The 25,302-nt window shown below is 35.3% G+C and overlaps 1 pseudogene across 1 annotated transcript in view; it reads left to right on the top strand.

The window, feature by feature from the left end:
* The window catches only part of LOC309662412 (small ribosomal subunit protein uS17m pseudogene), a 518,440-nt pseudogene that overhangs the window by 415,570 nt on the left and 77,568 nt on the right, over nucleotides 1-25,302 (top strand). The window lies entirely within an intron of this gene.

Here is a 25,302-nt window from a genome sequence, read left to right as displayed (position 1 = left end):
TGACCACTGAAGTCTCTGCTTAGTTAGCTTCATGGTCATTTGATGATTGGACAAATATTTCTTTAAATGCCTTGAATCATGGTCTGCCTACTTTTTCCAAGTGACTGTGTGTATTTTGGGAGATGCCTTTATTGCTCTAGAAGTTTAAAGCTCTGCCTTAGCCTTTACTTATGTTTTTATGGAGTCTCATGGTCAGGTCAAGATGAAAATTTAGGGCCTTCTCAAATCTTGCTTAGGCACAGACAAAGACATGCATATGTGCATGGCCTTCTATATCTTCAGAAATATGACAGAACTTTTTAAAGCCTGTTATGGACATCTCATTCCACAGATATTCCTTGTAAGATATTTGGCCAGCCTCTTGTATGCCCCAACTGGTATTGCTGCCTTAGGCAGCTGCAGTGTTTAACAATTACTGGGTTTTTGTTTGTTTGTTTTTGTTTTTGTTTTTAACAAAGTCCTCTTGGGATAAAGCTTTCCTCATTTATTGCTCTAAGTCAAGACAAATTAAGATAAGTTCTTAAATGGGAATTGTTCAGGGATGGCCATATAGGCCAAATAGTGACAATTCTCTGAGAATAGGGCTTTTAAGAGAGTTCTGAACCCTTTTTGTTCTACCTGGTTCCTGGGTTTTCACAGCTACTGTGGTTCTGGTGTTGTTTTCTCAGGGCTACCTTAGACCTGTGAATAAGGGGGAGGGGATTGTGTATGTAAAAAATACTAAAAATCTCACAGTTTTTACTGAGATCCAGTCACTTGTCTTGAATAAATGTTCCTTGAGTTGTTGTACACTTTTGGTTAATTTCTAGAGGTCAGAAAATACTGATTTTGATCACGTCTGCCAGTGTTTTCATTGTTTTTATGGAAAATCAGATTTTTGAAGTTTCTTATTTTACCTTTCTGGAAATAATTCTTCTAAATACCTTATATAAATAAAGAAAATGAGAGAAATTTAGACTAAATTAAGTATTGTTATCCTGATCGAAGTTCTTGAAACTAGGTTGTTGTTGTTTTTAATCAGTTTTGGAGAATTCTGACCTTTATCTCTTAAAATTTTCTTTCTTACCATTCTCTTTTTCCTCTTCTTTTGGTGCTGTGATTACACATAATTTAGGCCATTATGTTTTTTATGCTCTGGGTTTTTTTGTTGTTATTGTTCACTTAACCTTTTTTCTGCTTCTGTTTTGATATATTTTTATTTTCTATTAATATCTCTTTAAGTTAATTGACTCTAATATCCATTCAATATTTGAAATCAAATTTTTAGAAATATTTCATTTTCTATGTTTCTAGTATATATATATATATATAAAAAACATAGATACAGATATTCCTGTGTTCTAAGTCCAATATTTGAATTATCCAGTTCTTAATTTTCTCTTTATTTGTCACATTTACCTGCATCTTCACATCTTTAATATTAATAAAAATACTGTAGAGGCTCTAAATCAGTGATTTTACTCTTCCTTTCTTGCCCACATTCTCATGATATCTATGCCAATACAGCTCTCCAAAAATGTCTCATAGGGAAAATTGGCTCTCAGTTTGGAGATCTAGATTTCAGCATTTTATGCCGTCACAGGTGGTCATCAGAGGCTCTGCTATTTTTGTTTTTCCCTGTGATCGTGTCTTTGGTTTAGACACAGGAGCAAATGCCTTCAGGAGAAAAAACTGCCAGAGATCTCAGCTAATCTAAGACAGGCTCTTCTATCTCTGGAAATTTAGTTTGTTTAGTTCTCTTTATTTACAAATCCCTATGATTTTTTTTTTCTAATTTGTGTAGCACTAGCTGTGACTTGCTGCATCTATTATCTTATACCTATAAGCAAAAAGCCTTAAAACGAAAGATCCTTAAATTTGAATGCATGGATTTGCATTAAAGCTCCTTGTCTCTCCTGAAGTTATATTCAAAATGTGAGACCATTTGCATTTTTTCTGAGAAGGGGGCCATATAAGAATTACAGGATTAAAACATTTTGAAAAATTTTGGTAGAAGTAACAACATAATCTAGAATAAATATTCTCTGGCACAGAAAAAAAAAACAGCAAAACAAAACAATTAAAAAAAAACAGTCAATATAGCAAAAAAAATTCAAGGAAATGTAGAAAAATATAGAAATCATAAAACAGTGATGGTAGATGTAGGACCAACTTTATTCATTATAACAATATATAGACATGAAATCAATTTTATTATTAAAAACAAGAAGTGTTAACTGCAAAATCATATTCAAGTGCATGCTACTTATAAAATAGACAAAGGAAACATGTTAAACATAATAAAATCTTAAGTAAAAGACTAAACAAAAGTTTATCAGGAAATTTCAAGCAAAAAGAAAACAAGACAATATCATTAGACTTGTTCACAAAAAGCATGAGACAAGGCTAAAAGGATAATTTTATTTTGATGAATTTACAATTCAACATTAAAATTAAATAGAAATAAATCTTTCTTCATTAATGGTACTGATGTTCATTGGATAAAAACAGGAGATACAGATTTTAAAAAGCTTGTTTGGAAAATAAAAATACATAATGAAAAGAAGACCCAGCATGTTAAATACTATATTATAATATGTATTGTTTTATTATAAAGGTACTTACAATAATCAAAGACTGGTGAACTAGTACAGAAATACAAAAAAATTAATGGAGTAGAAACAACTCAAATAATTTAGAATACAATTGAAGTTGAATTTCAGTTCAATGACGAAAACAATAATTTTTAATGTACACTATAGGGAATATTTACTAACAATTTGGGTAAAATAATAAAGATAGATTACATGATAAACCTACTTCATTTCATGGGGATTAAGAGTTAGATAAAACAGAAACAGTAAAATAATAAAAATAGAAATAGAAATTTTTAAATAAAGTAAATATTTATGTAAACTTGAAGTGTGGAAAGATTTCCCATGCAGAATATGAAAGGCAGGAATCATATTGGAATAAAATCATGATTTGAAAAAAAATTTTTGATGTTAAAATTTATATATATCCCATCTATGTATCTATGAAACTTAAATAAGCATGACAGTTGAATCACTAGAGGTGCAAATTTTGAAACATATAGATATAGGATACATATGTATATAAGGAGCTATCACAATTTCTTTTTAAGCCCTTTATTTTTTATTTTTATTATTATTATTTTTTGGCTGCTTTGGGTCTTTCTTGCTGTGCGCGGGCTTTCTCTAGTTGTGGTGAGTGGGGCTTACTCTTTGTTGCACTGTGCGGGCTTCTCATTGGGGTGGCTTCTCTTGTTGTGGAGTGCGGCTCTAGGCATGTGGGCTTCAGTAGTCATGGCACACGACTTAGTTGCTCCGCCGCATTTGAGATCTTCCCAGACCAGGGATCGAACCCATGTCCCTGGCATTGGCAGGTGGATTCTTAATAACTGCACCACCAGGGAAGTCCCAATCACAATTTTTTTTTTAACATCTTTATTGGAGTATAATTGCTTTACAATGGTGTGTTAGTTTCTGCTTTATATCAAAGTGAATCAGCTATACATATACATATATCCCCATATCTCCTCCCTCTTGTGCCTCCCTCCCACCCTCCCTATCCCACCCCTCTAGGTGGTCACAAAGCACCAAGCTGATCTCCCTGTGCTATCTGGCTGCTTCCCACTAGCTAGCCATTTTACGTTTGGTAGTATATATATGTCCGTGCCACTCTCTCACTTCATCCCAGCTTACCCTTCCCCCTCCCCATGTCCTCAAGTCCATTCTCTACGTCTGCATAGTTATTCCTGTCCTGCCCCTAGGTTTTTCAGAACCTTTTTTTTTTTTTTAGATTCCATATATATGTGTTAGCCTACAGTATTTGTTTTTCTCTTTCTGACTTACTTCACTCTGTATGACAGACTCTAGGTCCATCCACCTCACTACAAATAACTCAATTTCGTTTCTTTTTAATGGCTGAATAATATTCCATTGTATATATGTGCCACATCTTCTTTATCCATTCTTCTGTCGCTGGACAGTTAGGTTGCTTCTATGTCCTAGCTATTGTAAACAGAACTGCAATGAACATTGTGGTACATGACTCTTTTTGAATTATGGTTTTCTCAGGGTATATGCCCAGTAGTGGGATTGCTGGGTCATGTGGTAGTTCTATTTTTGGTTTTTTAAGGGACCTCCATATTGTTCTCCATAGTGGCTGTATCAATTTACATTCCTACCAAGAGTGCAAGAGGGTTCCCTTTTCTCCACACCCTCTCCAGCATTTATTGTTTGTAGATTTTTTTATGATGGCCATTCGGATGGTGTGAGGTGATACCTCATTGTAGTTTTGATTCGCATTTCGCTAATGATTAGTGATGTTGAGCATCCTTTCAAGTGTTTATTGACAATCTGTATATCTTCTTTGGAGAAATGTCTATTTAGGTCTTCTGCCCATTTTTGGATTGTGTTTGTTTTTTTGATATTGAGCTGCATGAGCTGCTTGTATATTTTGGAGATTAATCCTTTGTCAATTGCTTCATTTACAAATATTTTCTCCCATTCTGAGAGTTGCATTTTCATCTTGCTAATGATTTCCTTTGCTGGGCAAAAGTTTTTAAGTTTCATTAGGTCCCATTTGTTTATTTATTTATTTATTTTTTTAAACCCTATGGTTATATATTTTGGGCTGTTTATGAAAGCACAGGTTTTTGGTTTTTTGTTTTTTTTAATCTAACCCGTGTTCCCTGCATTGGCAGGCAGATTCTTTTTTATTTATTTATTTATTTATTTATTTATTTATGGCTGTGTTAGGTCTTCGTTTCTGTGCGAGGGCTTTCTCTAGTTGCAGCAAGTGGGGACCACTCTTCATCATGGTGCGCGGGCCTCTCACTATCGCGGCCTCTCTTGTTGTGGAGCACAGGCTCCAGATGCACAGGCTCAGTAATTGTGGCTCACGGGCCCAGTTGCTCCGCGGCATGTGGGATCTTCCCAGACCAGGGCTCGAACCCGTGTCCCCTGCATTGGCAGGCAGATTCTCAACCACTGCGCCACCAGGGAAGCCCTATTTTTGTTTTTATTTCCATTTCTTTCAAAGGTGGGTCAAAAAGGATCTTTCTGTGATTTGTGTCATAGAGTGTTCTGCCTGTGTTTTCCTCTAAGAGTTTTATAGTGTCTGGCATTACATTTAGGCCTTTAATCCATTTTGAGTTTATTTTTGTGTATGGTGTTAGGGAGTGTTCTAATTTCATTCATTTACATGTAGCTGTCCAGTTTTCCCAGCACCACTTATTGAAGAGGCTGTCTTTCCTCCGTTGTATATTCTTGCCTCCTTTATCAAAAATAAGGTGACCATATGTGCGTGGGTTTATCTCTGTGCTTTCTATCCTGTTCATTGATCTATATTTCCGTTTTTGTGCCAGTACCATACTGTCTTGATTACTGTAGCTTTGTAGTATAGTCTGAAGTCAGGGAGCCTGATTCCTCCAGCTCCATTTTTCTTTTTCAAGATTGCTTTGGCTATTCGGAGTCTTTTGTGTTTCCATACAAATTGTGAAATTTTTTGTTCTAGTTCTGTGAAAAATGCCATTGGTAGTTTGATAGGGATTGACTTGAATCTGTATATTGCTTTGGGTAGTATAGTCATTTTCACAATGCTGATTCTTCCAATCCAAGAACATGGTATATCTCTCCATCTGTTTGTATCATCTTTAATTTCTTTCATCAGTGTCTTATAGTTTTCTGCATACAGGTCTTTTGTCTCCTTAGGTAGGTTTATTCCTTTGTATTTGATTCTTTTTGTTGCAATGGTAAATGGGAGTGTTTCCTTAATTTCTCTTTCAGATTTTTTATCATTAGTGTATAGGAATGCAAGAGATTTCTGTGTATTAATTTTGTATCTTGCTACTTTACCAAGTAAATTGATTGATTAGCTCTAGTAGTTTTCTGGTAGCATCTTTAGGATTCTCCATGTATAGTATCATGTCATCTGCAAACAGTGACAGCTTTACTTCTTTTTTCCGATTTGAATTCCTTTTATTTCTTTTCCTTCTCTGATTGTTCTGGCTAAAACTTCCAAAACTATGTTGAATAATAGTGGTGAGAGTGGACAACCTTGTCTTGTTCCTGATCTTAGAGGAAATGGTTTCAAATTTTCACCATTGAGAACAATGTTGGCTGTGGATTTGTCATATATGGCCTTTATTATGTTGAAGTAAGTTCCCTCTATGCCTACTTTCTGGAGGGTTTTTATCATAAATGGGTGTTGAATTTTGTTGAAAGCTTTCTCTGCATCTATTGAGATGATCATATGGTTTTTCTCCTTCAATTTGTTAATATGGTTTATCACATTGATTGATTTGCATATATTGAAGAATCCTTGCATTCCTGGGATAAGCCCCACTTGATCATGGTGTATGATCATTTTAATGTGCTGTTGGATTCTGTTTGCTAGTATTTTGTTCAGGATTTTTGCATCTATGTTCATCAGTGATATTTGCCTGTAGTTTTCTTTCTTTGTGACATCTTTGTCTGGTTTTGGTATCAGGGTGATGGTGTCCTTGGAGAATGAGTTTGGGAGTGTTCCTCCTTCTGCTATATTTTGGAAGAGTTTGAGAAGGGTAGGTGTTTGATAGAATTCACCTGTGAAGCTATCTGGTCCTGGGCTTTTGTTTGTTGGAAGATTTTTAATCACAATCTCAATTACAGTGCTTGTGATTGGTCTGTTTATATTTTCTATTTCTTCCTGGTTCAGTTTCAGAAGGTTGTCGCCTGTGAAGCCATCTGGTCCTGGGCTTTTGTTTGTTGGAAGATTTTTAATCACAATCTCAATTACAGTGCTTGTGATTGGTCTGTTTATATTTTCTCTTTCTTCCTGGTTCAGTTTCAGAAGGTTGTGCTTTTCTAAGAATGTGTCCATTTCTTCCAGGTTGTCCATTTTATGGCATATAGTTGCTTGTAGTAATCTCTCATGATCCTTTGTATTTCTGCAGTGTCAGTTGTGACTTCTCCTTTTTCATTTCTAATTCTATTGATTTGAGTCTTCTCCCTTTTTTCTTGATGAGTCTGGCTAATGGTTTATCAATTTTGTTTATCTTCTCTAAGAACCAGCTTTTAGTTTTATTGATCTTTGCTATTGTTTCCTTCATTTCTTTTTCATTTATTTCTGATCTGATCTTTATGATTTCTTTCCTTCTGCTAACTTTGGTATTTTTTTGTTCTTCTTTCTATAATTGCTTTAGGTGTAAGTTTAGGTTGTTTCTTTGAGATGTTTCTTGTTTCTTGAGGTAGGATTGCATTGCTATAAACTTCCCTCTTAGAACTGCTTTTGCTGCATCCCATAGGTTTTGGGTCGTCGTGTTTTCATTGCCATTTGTTTCTATGTATTTTTTTATTTCTTCAGTGATCTCTTGGTTATTTAGTATTGTATTCTTTAGCCTCCATGTGTTTTTATTTTTTACAGTTGTTTGCCTGTAATTGACATCTAGTCTCATAGCATTGTGGTCGGAAAAGATACTTGATACAATTTCAATTTTGTTAAATTTACCAAGGCTTGATTTGTGACCCAAGATATGATCTATCCTGGAGAATGTTCCATGAGTACTTGGGAAGAAAATGTATTCTGTTGTTTTTTGTTGGAGTGTCCTATAAATATCAATTAAGTCCATCTTGTTTAATGTGTCATTTAAAGCTTGTGTTTCCTTATTTATTTTCATTTTGCATGATCTGTCCATTGGTGAAAGTGGGATGTTAAAGTCCCCTACTATGATTGTGTTACTGTCGCTTTCCCCTTTTAAGGTTGTTAGCATTTGCCTTATGTATTGAGGTGCTCCTATGTTGGGTCCATAAATATTTACACTTGTTATATCTTCTTCTTGGATTGATCCTTTGATCATTATGTAGTGTTCTTCTTTGTCTCTTGCAATAGTCTTTATTTTAAAGTCTATTTTGTGTGATATGAGAATTGCTATTCCAGCTGTCTTTTGATTTCCACTTGCATGGAATATCTTTTTCTATCCCCTCACTTTCAGTGTGTATGTGTCTCTAGGTCTAAAGTGGGTCTCTTGTAAACAGCATATATACCAGTCATTTTTTTGTATCCATTCAGCCAGTCTATGTCTTTTGGTTGGAGCATTAATCCATGTATGTTTAAGGTAGTTATCGATATGTATGTTCCTATTATCATTTTCTTAATTGTTTTGGGTTTGTTATTGTAGGTCTTTTCCTTCTCTTGTGTTTCCTGCCTAGAGAAATTCCTTTAGCATTTGTTGTAAAGATGGTTTGGTGGTGTTGAACTCTCTTAGTTTTTGATGTCTGTAAAGGTTTTGATTTCTCTGTCGAATCTGAATGGGATCCTTGCTGGGTAGAGGAATCTTGTTTGTAGGTTTTTCCCTTTCGTCCCTTTAAATATGTGCTGCCACACCCTTCTGGCTTGCAGAGTTTCTGCTGAAAGATCAGCTGTTAACCTTATGGGTATTCCCTTTATGATATTTGTTGTTTTTCCCTTGCTGCTTTTAATATTTTTTCTTTGTAGTTAATTTTTGATGGTTTGATTAATATGTGTCTTGGCATGTTGCTCCTTGGGTTTATCCTGTATGGGACTCTCTGCACTTCCTGGACTTGATTGAGTATTTCCTTACCCATATTAGGGAAAATTTCAACTATAATCTCTTCAAATATTTTCTCAGTCCCTTTCTTTTACTCTTCTTCTTCTGGGGCCCCTATAATTCGCATGTTGGTGTGTTTAATGTTGTCCCAGAGGTCTCTGACGCTGTCCTCAGTTTTTTTCAGTCTTTTTTTTATTCTGCTCTGCGGTAGTTATTTCCACTGTTTTATCTTCCAAGTCACTTATCCGTTCTTCTGCCTCAGTTATTCTGCTATTGATTCCTTCTAGAGAATTTTTAATTTCATTCATTGTGTTGTTCATCATTGTTTGTTTGCTCTTTAGTTTTCTAGGTCCTTGTTAAACATTTCTTGTATTTTCTCCATTCTATTTCCAAGATTTTGGATCATCTTTACTCTAAATACTCTGAATTCTTTTTCAGGTAGACTGCCTATTTCCTCTTCATTTGTTTGATGTGGTGTGTTTTTACCTTGCTCCTTCATCTGCTGTGTGTTTCTCTGTCTTCTCATTTTGCTTCACTTACTGTGTTTGGGGTCTCCTCTTTGCAGGCTGCAGGCTTGTAGTTCCCATTTTTTTTGGTGTCTGCCCCCAGTGGCTAAGCTTGGTTCAGTGGGTTGTGTAGGCTTCCTGGTGGAGGGACCTGGTGCCTGTGTTCTGGTGACTGAGGCTGGATCTTGTCTTTCTGGTGTGCAGGACCACGTCCGGTGGTGTGTTTTGGGATGTCTGTGACCATATTATGATTTTAGACAGCCTCTCTGCTAATGGGTGGGTTTGTGTTCTCCTCTTGCTAGTTGTTTGGCAAAGGGTGTCCAGTACTGGAGCTTGCTGGTCGTTGAGTGGAGCTGGGTCTTAGCATTGAGATGGAGATGTCTGGGAGAGCTTTCGCTGTTTGATATTACATGGAGCCAGGAGGTCTCTGGTGGACCAATGTCCTGAACTCGACTCTCCCACCTCAGAGGCAGAGGCCTGACACCCAGCTGGAGTACCAAGATCCTGTCAGCCACATGGCTCAGAAGAAAAGGGAGAAAAAAAAAAGAAAGAAGAATAATAATAAAATAAGATAAAGTTATTAAGATAAAAAAAGTTATTAAAAATAAAAAAATTAAAAAGTCATTAAAAAAAGAAAGAAAGAAGAGAGTTACCAAACCAATAAACAAATTCACCAATGATAACAACCATTAAAAACTATACTAAAAAACAAAACAAAACAAAACAAAATGGACAGACAGAACCCTAGGACAAATGGTTAAAGCAAAGCTATACCAACAGAATTGCACAAAGAAGCATAGAGATACACGCTCACAAAAAGAGAAAAAGGAAAAATATATATATATCTATATATGTATAAAAAAAGGAAGAGAGCAACCAAATCAATAAACAAATCTACCAATGATAATAAACTCTAAATACTAAACTAAGATAAACTTTAAACCAGAAACAAATTAGATGCAGAAAGCCAACCCCAAGTCTACAGTTGCTCCCAAAGTTCACTGCCTCAATTTTGGGATGATTCGTTGTCTATTCAGGTATTCCAGAGATGCGGGGTACATCAAGTTGATCGTGGAGATTTAATCCACTGCTCCTGAGGCTGCTGGGAGAAATTTCTCTTTCTCTTCTTTGTTCACACAGCTCCTGGGGTTCAGCTTTGGATTTGGCCCTGCCTCTGCAAGTAGGTCGCCTGAGGGCATCTGTTCTTCACTCATACAGGATGGGGTTAAAGGAGCAGCTGATTAGGGGGCTCTGGCTCACTCAGGCCGGGGGGAGGGAGGGGCACGGAACGTGGGGTGAGCCTGCGGCGGCAGAGGCCAGCATGATGTTGCAGCAGCCTGAGGCATGCCGTATGTTCTTCCGGGGAAGTTGTCCCTGGATCACGGGACCCTGGCAGTGGCAGGCTGCACAGGCTCCCGGGAGGGTCTGGATAGTGACCTGTGCTTGCACACAGGATTCTTGGTGGCTGCAGCAGCAGCCTTAGCATTTCGTGCCCATCTCTGGGGTCCAGGCTGATAGCTGCAGCTCGCTCCCGTCTCTGGAGCTCATTTAGGCAGTGCTCTGCCTTCTGTGGGCAGACAGGGAAGCAATCCCCTCTCCTCGTGCACCCCAGAACAGTGGTCTCTTGCCTTTTAGGTAGGTCCAGACTTTTTCCTGGAACCCCTCCCAGCTAGCTGTGGCTCACTAGCCCCCTTCAGGCTGTGTTCACGCAGCCAACCCCAGTCCTCTCCCTGGGATCCGACCTCCGAAGCTGGAGCCTCAGCTCCCAGCCCCCACCTGCCCCAGCGGGTGAGTAGTCAAGCCTCTCAGGCTGGTGAGTGTTGGTCGGCAGTGATCCTCTGTGCGGGAATCTCTCTGCTTTGCCCTCTGCACCCCTATTGCTGCGCTCTCGTCCGTGGCTCTGTAGCGTTTTCCCTGCCATCCCCCGTCTCTGCCAGTGAAGGGGCTTCCTAGTGTGTGGAAACTTTTCCTCCTTCACAGCTCCCTCCCAGAGGTGCAGGTCCCATCCCTATTCTTTTGTCTCTGTTTTTTCTTTTTCCTTTTGCCCTACCCAGGTACGTGAGGAGTTTCTTGCCTTTTGGGAAGTCTGAGGTCTTCTGCCAGCGTTCAGTAGGTATTCTGTAGGAGTTGTTCCACATGTAGATGTATTTCTGATGTATTTTTGGGGAGGAAGGTGATCTCCACGTCTTACTCCTCTGCCATCTTGAAGCCCGTCCTCTCACAATTTTTAAAATCAGAACTGCACTACAATAAAAAAGTATTTAAGGCCATGAATAATTAATTTGCCCACAAATACACAAACACAGAAACACAAAATCTCCAAGTAGACTAGCTAAATACTTTATTTCTAGTTTATCAAAATAATTAAAGGATAAAATTTTTAAAACATAATAGCCAAAAATGTCAAGAACAGGAGACCCAAAGAGCTTCATATAATGCTCTTGGAATTGTAAATTAGTAAAACTATATGGTATTTTAAACAGAGAGAATTGAATATAATGAATTATTATCTATAAAAGTGAATCGGCAAAATGAGAAATTGGGTAGTGAGAAGTAAAGAGAATGGTAAGCAATATAGGAATGACATATATACTGTAAGAGCGGATAATATAATGTAAAATATAGTATAAATATATAATTGCATCATATAATATAACATATATAATGTAATGTGTAATATAGCCACAAGCCATAGCAATGTGATAGCACCCCTCTCCCTAGGGCTGAGATGCAGACCTCATGAGAAAGTTTTGGCTGTGACAGAGAATTCACTGTGATGTTGCACCTGTGGAATTTTCTGGAAATAGAAATCCTTCCTTTAGGGTGCTGGGGAAAGATTTTCAAGGAGCATTGTCTCAGCAGAGGCACTTTGCTACAAAATCACCTAAGAGATTGTCTGGGGGATGCTGCTGCATGCTGGGCACCACTAGAGCTGATTGTTGGAGAAGCTGTGAATGTTGCAGTGTGAGGCAGTGTGAAGTGTGATGTTGGAGAATCTGCATGCAGGGCAGAATCTGGACCTGGAGTAGTGGCCCAGGTTGAAGAAGCAAGGTAAGTTGTAGGAGACTACCAAAGAAACACACTAGAACCAGGGATCAAAATCCTTTCCTCCTCCAATCTCTTTCCAGTGCCCTCAGCTGACAAAGCTTAACAACTGGTCAGTTGACAGAGAAACCACTCTCATAGAACGGGTAAAAATGTGGAATTTGGACTTGGAGTTGAGTGGCAATAAATTGATAACTAACACACCACTGTTTTAGAATACTTGTAGTTGTGTTTAAGTGGATACAACATGCATAATGGTGGAAATGTGGCGGCATTAAAGATACAGTTTTCCTACTTTCCAGTTTGCCTGGGGCTCTATGCTTGTTGTGAAGCTGATGTAATCTTAGTATCTAATCATGCCTCTACAGTTCATTGAAGTCATGAGAGTTTGTTTATTTTGCATTGTGTCATATTTAAGTTTATAACTCTGCCAATTTTCACAACTCCAGAGGATGCTTTACCAGTTGTATTCTGTGGAGAGGGTGCTCCTTGGAATCTCACAGTATTCAATCTACATGGCCTCATATGTTGGTCCTGCCAACTACGTATATCCTTGATGAAGTAGCGTACTTTCTTTGAGCATTAACTTTCTCATAAATAATATCAGTGGTTTAGGCTAGAATATCTCAAAAGCCTTAAGACTCTATGCGATTTCTGATTTCTAGCAAGCTCTTTTAATGCTGTTTAGAAGTGAAAAACCTGTGTAGGACAGTTACATATAGACACACCTCATTACCGGAAGTATTATATTAGCTTCCGTTTAAAATGCCGCCTAAAATAAATGAGGTAAGACTGTACATTTTAAATAATAATCTTTCAATATCTAGTTACATCACCACAGAGGACATTAAGTTGCTTTTAAATTTCCCCGGACACCCTAAACTGCTTATTATTGACCACAAGCCAGGCTTACTGATGACATCTAATGTCCCTGTGTGCTCAAAGACTATACAGTATTTCAGTTGGTATTGTGGTTGTCTGTTACATGGCAGAGGCCACTCCCTTAGTTTTGTATCACATCTTCAGGTGACACTACCATTTTTTACTGCCTGTTGGATTACGTTATTTAATAAATTATATGGAATTCCTATATGCCAGTTCTGGCTGGCTCATATTAATAAATGTTTTGGGGGGCCATTAGTTACACCATGCTAAAAAGAGTTGGCTCCTTGCAATACTTCATGAGTGTTTCACATGTTAAGAAATGACTTATCCAGATGTTTAAGAATCTTTCCTTTTTCTATTGAAAAGTTGCAGAAGATACACACACACACACACACACACACACACATCTTCTGTAAATTTTACAATTCCTCATCTTCTATCTTGAAGACAGAAACTGTGTTGTTTGATTCACTGTCATTTTGTTTGTCTATATAACCTAGTAGCAGGAATTCATGCACACTTAGGTGCTTAATAAATACCTAATGCATAATTTTAAAAATTAAAATAATGACCCAGTCATCATATTATGCAAACTCTCTCCTCATCGTTGGGATTACTAGCAGAATGTGAATATGAAATGGCAAAACAGTATTGGGCATCTCTTCTGTAAATGGCATTCTCTAGTCTTCAGTCTTATCTCAAATTGTGAAATATATTTTTAAATATTGGAAAAAACGATCATTCCAATGAAAAATATTCTTATTAGACAGACCCAATGTGTATACCTATTTCTTAACCTCTTTATTCTCTATATATTTAAAAGATGAGTTTAGTCATTTCTCCAGTACCAAGATTTTGCTTACTTTTCAGAATGGATTTTGTGTGTAACAAATATTCCTGACAGTTTGAATAGTGTAAAAATGTTGATTTCATATTTGCAAGCTTTGTCATTGGGAATTTTATACTGAATAAACCATGTATATATACATAAATAGTCCACAGATGAAGATATATCTAATTTATTTTATATTCACACAGCTACAGAGGTCTTTTTGTCTTTATACGGCCAATCCTGACACCTTGCAATGGTGGACATGCAGTTACACACAAGATTCCATGTTGCTGCAAGCAGTCTGGAGGCAACAAAAACAAATTGATGGCGGCAGAAATAGGAGAATCCCACTCTGTCAGAAAATGAATAAGCTGAACTTGCCTGACATGAACCCTAGCTGACACAAGCAAGGTGGAATCAAAGAGAGGGCAACTTTCGACAACCCATGCTTCACGGCCCTGACCACTGTGGATGGCCGTGATTATCTCCAGACAAAATGACTGTGAGTAAAAGGCTTACATACACTTAAATTAAACACAGCAGGGTTTTAGTAATCTCTGTTTGCATTTTACTTTCTGTTAAGAAGGAAATTGCTTGGACTTGGAACATTTCATTTAATGGCATTTTTAGTTACCTTTTGTACTTCTAATGCCACAGTCTAAATTCACTCCAAATTACCCAGTAAGACATAGGACACTTTTGTCTTTTTTGTTTATTTTTTTTAAATTGCAGTAGCTTCCTTACCAATTTTACTAAATTAAATGTGTTTTAAAGCATCTCAGTTCTTGAAACTTAATTATCCCAATCTCTGGGTGAAGTATAGCAAATAATACAAACCCCATTTATGTAATTGATTTTGCAAAAGACAATAATGGAATGCAGTTGTGCTAATAATATATGCATTTCTGTATTTTTTTCCTTTTTAACAACAACTTATCAAAACCATGTCATTTTGAAACAAAAGCTTTAAGGGCATATGGAGGGTTTGGTTTGTCCATATACTGCTTTTTGGAGAAGGAGAAAAACTGCATAATATTATGTGCCATTGGAATATTTTGAAAGATTGTGTTATGTTTCCTTCATTTTATTTTTCCATCAGTGAGTATTATTGACAGACACTCATAATAAACTATGAATAAAGATCATGGCTTGTAATTGTAATGCATAAATAAGAAGAAAAATATGTAAGTACTTCAGTAGCTGAAGCACCATTTATTATGTCCCAGCAGAGAAAAATTTAATTGTTAGACCACATAGGGTCTAGGAAACTTTGGTTTAAACTCAAGCATAATATGAAAATCTCAAGCATAATAAGAAAATCTATCATTCTCCTTCTTGTTTAAAATGAGTGTTTTGAAATCCCTGAGTCCATGATTAAGTATTGTTTAATACTGATATTCTTAATGCAATCAGTTAATTGTTCTAATTTGCTGAATTCCACCTGCTGCATTACTTAAAGCCTAATTAATTGGCTTATTTTTCACTCTTGGAAGGTGGGTAACTAGACTCTGGTCCCAAGATTGTACTGCTAGATGAGTCAGTGAGTGGTTGAAGGATGTGACCATTCAGAGAGTTGGGGAGCTGAATCCTGTTTAGCTCAAGCCCAAACAGAACAAATATAAAAAGTACTTTCTCTATGAAACAAATCTGCAAACAAACAAAAGTCAAAATAAAAATAAATAATAAAAACCCTCGAGCAAGCTAACTAAGTATAGGTAAATATGCAGACATGTATGCTTTATGTATACACATCTTTCAGCCTGTATATAAACATACACAGGATAAATATTTTAAAATATTATGCAATAGATTGCACAATATTGTGCAAAAGAATAAATGTTATGCACACACAAATATGTGTAGATAGACAGATAAGTAAGTAGAATGAGAGAATTTTGACTTATTCAAAGGCAGAGGTCTTACCTGCTTATAGATTGAGTTTAAGTTGCAGCAGGAGCAAACCAAGTGCCCCCTTTCTGGAAGGCAGTGGAGGGACCTGTTAGGTCCCCATGGAGCACAGTTGTGGTCACAGGTCTCAAACCACCTAATGATTTGGTGGGAATGTGAGTGGGAGCCCTGTTCCTCCTCCCTCCATGCCCCTTACTGCCAGCCCCTCCTTTCCTTAGTGACCCAGTCTTATGGCTTGACTGTGTGGCTTGCGTGCTGAGGGAGCTGCGATCATGATCTGATTGTTAACTGCCTGTTGGTCAGGCTCATCCTAGAAGTGTGAGATATTTCAAGTTCCTTACTGCTTCCTAACTACAGTTAACTTACTTTGACAATTGAAGATTGATAGTAGAATTATTTTAATATTGATTTGAATACACCCTTTCTTCCCTGACCCACCCTCTAATTTTTAATCCTAATTAGTTGAGAGTTAATTATATATGTTATCACCCCATCAATATTTTAATTGTTCACAGGGCAATGTAGATGCTCCACATACTACACTTAGGAAGCACATTTTTGACTTTATTATTGATTTCACAAGGATGAAACACTGGTTGGTGAAAGAAGGCACTTCACCTTATATCCTGAACCTTCTGTTTCCTTAGAGATAGACTTGTCTACAGTATCATTAGGGAAAAAAAGAAATAATTTGTCTACTTTAAAATTTTCAGTCTTCTGTGATGATAAACAAGGTGACATTCACCATATTAGATATGTAGTTTTTCATATGCTGATCTTTCCTGAGGTGGTCAAAGAAGGAAATCTAGGTGACAAGGACTGGAGACCTCTCCAGTATATTGTGCTGAGCAGTGGACACTGAGGGTCCTCAAGACTATTTACACCTTAGTGATGTCTCCCTGATAATGATATCTTATTTGACACACTTACATACTGTGTCATATTGTGACAGTTCACCTAAAATTTTACTCTTACCTAGTTTCATAAGTGAAATCACAATTGAACCATGAGATTTAAAATATAAAATTTTATGGATTGGCTAAAAAAAAGCACAAATTGTTCAAATGTGAAGATTGATGTGTGATCATACACCCCTAAGCATATGAAAAAAGCAACATATATATGTATATAATTATGGGTGTATATATGTAGTATGTATATGCACACACATATATATAACAAAATTAAAATTATACATAGAGTACTAAATTAAAATTAGTTTTCCCATTAGCTAGCATATGTTTATTTATGCAGAACTCAGAAGATCTGAATTTCATCTTATCCTCTCAGGTTTACAGACATTTAAGCACATTATTAGGAACTGTGATTATTCAGCACACCAACACTCAGGTATCACACAACTTCATTACTACCTGATTAATTAACCTGCTTAAAGTGTGAAAGTTGGCACCTTGTCATTAGAATCCATGGGAATAACTAATGAGAAACTATGAAATAATTTGTTCCTCAATTAAAAAACCTGAAAGAAGAGGTTTTAATCTCATCATTCTTGTTTCCTGTTATCACCTATACAAAGCCAAGAAGATTTTGCAAAACTTACTGTCTAAAGAGAACAGGCTATGTAACATCTCAGGGAACATTTCACAGATATTTAATAAAATGTGGTGTTATTCAACAGCAAAGGTAAGCCAGAAAGGCTCCTGGGATAATATATTCATTATAGAGCATCAGTGTGAAAACGAGGTACATTCATCTCATACCTGATGTTGAGGTTTAAATGAGGTTTCTGGATAAGAAAAGAGAGAAAGAAAAGTAATCTAGTTCAACTTAGATCTGTCTAAAGAGACTTCAGAAAAAATATCAGGAGAGGTAATTAGTATTAGAGAACTATTAAATTACAACATTTCCGTATATTAAAAAACACAGCCCCGAGCCCCAATTTCCCTCAGTATGACTGATTTTATTCAGTGGCCACATTTACACTATCACTCATATTGGGAAAAAGGCAGTAAAGGTATTCATTTCAATTGCTTTCCCTTGTCCACATTCATGAGATCATGCGTATCATATAACAATGCTGAAGCATCAAAGGTACTTTCCTAGCTTAGAACTTTTTGTAATATTTATAGATCTATCCTCCTCCCCACAAGTTATTCATAGAGTTCACAAATGCCAATGAAATAAATGTCTATTGTTTAACATTAAAGTAAAGAAACCGAAAGTTTTTCTTGGAGGTAAAGTGAATAATCTTTCTCACACTGATTATTTTACATACATCTTTTCAGTTAGAAAGAATTTCATGCTCTGAACCATGGCAGGATATAGACTATAGAATCTATCCAATGTAAAGCTAGGCATAAATGAATACAGATGTTAATTAATTGGATATCCCTATTTAAATTCCTTGAAATATATTCTGGATCATGTCTCCTGCTTCCTCGTATAAATCTTTAAACTGAGGCCACCCGCATTTAGTGAAGGAAATAGTCAGATTTTTTAAAACCACATGCATGTTTTTCCAAAATCAAGATTTTGTGAAGATAATCACAAAGTTTCACATAACAAAATTTAATTAATCCACTTTAGAAAAAAGATTCATATCCGTTTTTTACTCTAAGCTTTATAATTTTATTCAGTTGCAAAATGTCCCGGAAGAAAAAAAAAGAACGGGCTGTTGGTTGGTAACACACTTGAAAAATCTCTGCTTTATTTCCTGAAAGAATTTCAATTAGCATATAATGAAAAATTTAGAGTCAAGTCCAGCATATATTTAATGATAATAGCTGCTATTTTTTGAGCATCAATGGCATAAACTGTATGTTAGGCATTTCACATGCAAACCTTATTTATATCTTAGCATTATCAAGAGTTTGTATAATTATACCTATTTACAGACAAGAAAACTGAAGTCCAGTTGTGTTTTATATCTTGTCAGACTTTATATTCTGACATGAAATTCCATAAACTCGCTGGAAATTGCTTCTAATCAACAAAGTATTCTTATTTAATACAACCTATTAATAAATGCCTAACTACACTATAGCATGGGATTATTTACTTGTTTTTAAGGATGTGAAACAAAATTTACAGGTAAAAACAGTTTGATATAGTCAATTATAAAACAAAAACAGTAAAGTTATATTCAAAATTAATCACACATATTCTTCAGAAATTATATCTGTAATAGTTTAACATTATTGACAGATAGTATCATGAATATTAAATTGAGTAATTAAAATTTGCCAAAAACAGAGAACCAAGAAAATAATTTTCTAAACATAGAGGTATCAGGGAAAAACTGCATAGTCATTTTAATAAGGTATATCCTGCTAAGTAAAAAAAGAGAAAGAAAGAAGGAGGAAATGAAATAAAGGAGGTCCCGGTCAGGGCAGCTTTTTTATCTTATTTGTATAAGATTAGCTATTTAAACATTTATGCCAGTCCAAAGTAAAGGGAAAGAAAATGACCTAAAACTTTAAAAGCGTCAATATCATTTCAAGGTAAAAAACAGCTGCATTGAAAATGATGAGAAGATTACCTGTGCTTTCTTTTTTAGGTCAAAATTTAAACTTTAAAAATAAAGTGATACTTAAAAGATGATGTTTTGAGAACAAATATTTAGGGCAATAGAAGTTGAAAAAAAAGTAGATTTGAAATTATATGATGACCAATAATGTGTCATGGGAAAATAATTAAATAACAAATATAAATAAAACTGAATAGACTGAAAAATGAACCACAGATAAAGACACTATCTTAAGGAGAGTAGCTAACTCAATAATAAAAGTAAGTAGTCTGCCCAGAATAGCAAGGTGTTCCCAACCCCTATATATATTTGATACTAATACTTATATCTTTTATTCACTAATATGCAATATATTTTGTGTACAACCCCTCAAAGACATATGAGGGGCTGTATTCAAAATACAACCTGAACACATCCTGTTGTGTTCAGTGATGTATTTATCATACCTTAGTACTCAAATATATGAATTTATATGAGTATACATGTTGCATGGCAACATCTAGAAGTCTGTCTCCATTATTAACTAATATAAAACATTAAATTTAAAAAGTTCATAGTTTCAAATTGCCTGCTGTCATTACCAACTTTCACATGTAAATCAACATTCTTCTGGCTTTTAGTCCACCTATGAATCATTCTATAGGTGTAATAGTTACGTCACTGCATTTTGATCCGTTTATTCGCAGGTCTCCAGACTACCAGGAAATGGGTGTCTCCACTGGGATTGTGATTGGGAAGCTCTGAATTAGTGGCATTCCTGATAATGTTTTCAATTTATTTTTATGTCAGTAGTGAGAAGCATTACTATTGTTTAATCTTATCTCCACTTCAGAACTTAAAGGGAGCGTATTGTGCAACTTCCTTCCTTTGTTGTCCCCATTAGCAGGGGTCAGGTTCTACCTTATTCAGCATACACTGGAAAGGAACACAAACAAGAGTAAATCAAGCTAAAAATAGTCATTTCTCCTCACATCACTGCTTTGAGTCCAACCAGACTTCTTGCATGTCCCCTCACTCATGTACTAAGACTGAGGTCTGAGCACCTCTAAGAGGCTACATGGCCATCCTAGGGTTCTTGACATGGTCACTGTCATCAACTACAAATGCTAGTGCTTGAAATTCAACTTAGCTCATATCTAAAAATGAACAATGGAACAGCATGGGAAACTTTCTCAAAGGTGTCACTCCGTCTCCGCAATCAATTCATGTAGGAAACGTGAAGTTGTTCAGTTTCTGAAGACAGCACCGCCCCTCCTTTAAGATATTATTCAAGAAACACACTGAACACTACCTAGGACACAACCTGGGAAATTGGATCATGATTGTAGACTTTTACATCAATCACACAGGATATCCTTATAAATGGGATCCTTGAAAAGAGGTTGTACTCTATTAAACAAGCTATAGTCATATTTAAATGAAGCAGGGAATATATTTTAGAAGTGTTTTAAAATTTAAATTTTTCAGTAGGTTTTTAATCATGAGTAATGTACATGTATAAAACCCTTCTTTGCATTCAGTTAGCCCAGGTCAGTTTCCACTTTTTTAAAAAATATGAATACCATCTATTCACCCACTGAAAAGATTATTCCTCTTAAGAAAATAGTGTGATACTTAAGAGTTGGTAGCTTCCTAGATTGTATTAGTGATGGCAGGTAAGATATGACAAATGTTTAAATCACTATCGGTACTTGATCACTGTGTCCAGTTACAAAGGGTGGGAACAGAGTTGGACCATGTTCAAGTACCCTAATGCATGCTAGATATTTTATGCACTTTGTTCACTTTTTACAACATTCTGAGTGGTAGAAAGTATCATCCCATTACATAAGTGAGGATACAAAGTAGAGGGAAAGTAAGTATCTGATTCAGGAACATTGATATTAGTTGTTGAGCTAGTATTTGGACTCTCCATAGTTGTCAATTCTAGATATCATGTTTACTTATTTAGCTGGTTGTTTTTTTCTCTCTAAGCCATGCAATTTCCTATCAGTGACATGTGAATAGCAGGTTACCTTAAGGAGCGAAACTCTCTTCATCAGGACTAGTGGGTAGAAATGGATGAGTGTGACATTGATAGAGTCAGTGTGCTTTGTGGCCATCAGCTCTCTTCCAGGTGCAGCACAGGAACGCAGGGGTCTGAAAATGCAATTAACTACTTCAAAAGCTTTCTGCCCATTGCTACTCTGACATTTAAGATTTTTGACAACTTGCTACATTTCTCATCTTCCCTTGAAATGCTGTTTACCAAAGGAACATAATCCTTGTGTCTAATTTATATTCTACTTATTAAGCAATCATGGACTTGTCACTAGGATATTAATTTGAGTTTAGAAACAAATTAAGTTATTTAACTTGAATATGTCGGTAGTATCTTCACTCATGAACAGATAAACTCAACTTATTTATTGATAAGGAATTATTTTTGAAGCCTCAAAATTATTTCTACTTTTTTGAAAAAATAAAGTATGATGTTTAACTCTCCAACAATATTTATATTGTGTTTGTATCAAATCATGGAGATTATCATGTCATTTGTAAATTCCCATTTGTACATTTCCTTTGGTATAATGGTATAACTTTTGTTTTAAGTAGTGGAATCTCAAAATAAATTGCAAAACAAATCAATCTCCAATAGATAAATGAAAAATGTGCAATGAAGCTAAAAATGTCCTCCACCAAGGTACTAGTTGGCTGTGTTGCTTAGCTACCCATGACCAAACAGGCTGACAGCACCATGAACTTTCTGGCTGAGCTGGGTATAATTACCAACCAAGTTTCCATTTCATTAAGTTCCACTTACAAATCTTGAGAATTTTGAAATGTGCATATTTAGAAGATTTCACCATCATAAATGAGGACAAAATTTACTTCTTTAAAACAAATGATATTCCACGATGTGCCTCTGGGTAACTTAACTAAAACTTTCAAAGGTTGAAATAATGACATTTTTGAAGGCAAAATTCTGTTTTTAAAGGAAATAACTATAGTCAAAGACTGAGGGGCAGGGAATATTCTTTTTCTTTTTTTAATCATAAAAATTGTATTTTTTAAAAATTTTTCCTTTAAATACAAATAAAATTATGAATGGGAAACTTAGGATTGCTTTGTCTTCCTGCAAAGCTACAAAACATTGATTTTTCTTTTCCATCAGAGGTAATCGTTTCATGCTTTTGTCCCCAGTTCTAATGTTTAAATGGAGGTTAATTTCTGAAATATCTTAGATGATTTAGCAGAGTCCTGTACAGGGAACACAGTAATTCAGTTCATCAGACAACAAAGCCCATTAGCAGATATTACCAAGTCACTACTAAAAGGCAAGAATAAAGGAAATGCAAAGATTCATATCCCTTCATAATTAACACACAAAGCTTTGAGTGCAGATTACAGTAGGATTATGGTGAATTAAAGAAGTGCATCTGATGCTCCTTTTATAGATTTCTTATTATCATACTTATCCGAAATATATATGCGTTCATTTAATTCCATAAGAGTATAATTGAAACAAATAGCTGAAATCCATTTATACCATCTGAAAGTAAAAAAAGATTATGTCTCAAGCACATTTGCATCCATTTACAATGTAATAAACTGGACAGCATTTTACTGTTCCATTTCCTCTACTCTCTGTATAGAGACAGAATTTTGTCCCTCTGATATTTGCTGAATTTGTGTTATTTTAAAAATAATTTTAAAATATATTTATCAAAATAATACATGCTTAAAGTATTACAGCCCATAGTACAAACAAGTTTATGATAAAAATAACCAGTCTCTGGCTTCTTTCCTTACTATCCCAGTCCTACGGTTTTGGGGTTTTTTAAGAAGTTGATGTCTTTATTGAGATGAAATTCACATAGCATAAAATTAATCAATTTAAAGTAAACAATTCAGTGACATTTAGCTCATTCACAATGTTGTGCCTCCACCATCTCTGTTTAGTTTCAAAACATTTTCATCACCCTAAAGGGAAACTCAGCCCTTCTCTCCAACCCTGGCAACAGCCAGTCACTGTTTTGTCTCTGTAGATTTATCTATTCTGGATATAACATATACATGGAAACACACAATATTTGACAATTTGTGTCTAGATTCTTTCACTTAGCATAATGTAATAATTTTGATATTAATTCTTCTGGAGAGTATCCTCATAATTTTTGAAAGTATATTTATATCTCTGTGTCAGGCAATATCTGTTGACTTCTTGATATGACATAAGAGCATTCATCGTACACTCACAATTCTCCAATCTTATTCCAGTGTTTGAATTACTTTACTATTTTTAGTTTTTCCATTGGTTGCTATTGTAAGTTAAGTGATATATTTAAACTCAGATTTTTTTTCCTTTTTTGATAGTATTTTACGATTCTACATTTTGCAAATCAGGGTATTCAAATTGCTACATTTTCTTCTTTCTTTTGTTACATTTTATCTTCTCTCAGTTATGCTGTACTTTTCCATTGTCAAAATGCATGCACTTATTAAGTTTTCAAATATTTATTGAGGACCTACCTTTATTATGGACATAATTTTAATTTGCTTTTAATTTGCCTTTCCTTGCATGTTTATTTTTCTAGGCATTTATAATTTTATATTTATCTGACATCTGACTTTATCAGATCCCCAATTTTCTCTAACCTTTCAATCAGAATTTTTTATGCTTTAAGACTCTTTTTAAAATAAAACTTTTGTCTAAAAGCTGTAATCCTCCTTCTTCCATGTGGAACATTTACTTCTTAATTTGTTATAGAGCTTTTACTGTGATCCTTCCCTTCACAGACATGAAGAATTGCAGTCATTATTTCCTGGAATACATAAGTCCATCTTTTGGGGTTTATTCCTTTATTTTGCCATTTATCTTCAAATATCTCCCTATGAAAAATACATTGGAGGTAAATTTTCTGTGGACTTGCATGTTCGAAAATCCTACTACTTTTATTTTACTTGAAAGACAGTTTGTCTGGGTATAAAATTTTGAAAGCATCACACGTTTTCCTTCTAGCGTTCAGTGGCACTGATGAAAATTACGGTTCCAGTATGATTTTCTTTTTTATAAATAACATTTTTCTCATCTACAAGTTTTGAAGATCTTCTGATTCTTTAGTGTCTTCATTTTCTGTTTGTGGAAGAAATTGCATATCAGATCACCTAGTTTTGTGTATTTATGTTTCATATTTTCCAATTCTTTTGCTTTGGAATTATGTTCTTTTTTTTCTATTTTCTAGTCTTACTGGATTTTTTTGATCTACAAGAGCTTTCTCTTTTTGTTTGATGTCATTTTTTTCATTCGAATATTATATTTGTGTTTTCTAGATGTAATATAGCTTCAGTTGTCTGTTAGCTCATTAGATTCTTGCTGAGTCTCTTCTGTTGGTGAAGATTGTACATGAGAACCATGAACTGATTTACTCTCCCACTCTGCTTTACATTGAGCTACAGTCATTTGTGCAGTCTTTGGGGCTGCAAAACCATACATGTCAAAATAAAAAGGACTTTATTTTAGGTACAGTAGAGAAATAGTGGTGATCCTCAGACTTCTTGTCTAATTTGTTTAAAAATAGATTTGGATGTTTGCTTGGGTATTCATTATAGTCTGTGATCTCATCTCATCTAACTCTCTTTGTGTGGGGTGTGTGTGTGTGTGTGTGTGTGTGTATGTTCATGCACTGAGGAGAAAGAGTTGTTGTGAGCATATTGCCAAGTTCAGTTGTATAATTTACCTCCATATATCTCTACTGGGCTCCCTGGCAGTCCCATTAACTTGGAAGCTAGAACTTCCCAGAGATTTTATTCAGAAGAACTTTCCCCAATATTGACATGATTCAATCGCTTACCTCCTTCAACTTATTGCTCAGATGTTAGTTTCTCAATCAAGATTATATTCTAACTACCCATTTAAAATTGCAATCTGCATCTTCCCCCAGAACTCCACATTCTTCTAGTTCTTCTCAATTTTTTCCATTCCATTTATCATATTTTAATGTACTATAATATACTTATATAACTTGCTATGTAATTTGCTTATTTTTATGTTTTATGCTCCATATTTTGATAAAGGGGCTCTCATTTACATATTTGAATTAGT

The sequence above is a fragment of the Balaenoptera physalus genome (genome assembly GCF_965194825.1).
Source record: "Balaenoptera physalus genome assembly, chromosome: 6".
Taxonomy (NCBI): domain Eukaryota; kingdom Metazoa; phylum Chordata; class Mammalia; order Artiodactyla; family Balaenopteridae; genus Balaenoptera; species Balaenoptera physalus.
Note: the sequence above shows the minus strand (reverse complement) of the source record. Positions and strands in the feature narration are given on the sequence as shown.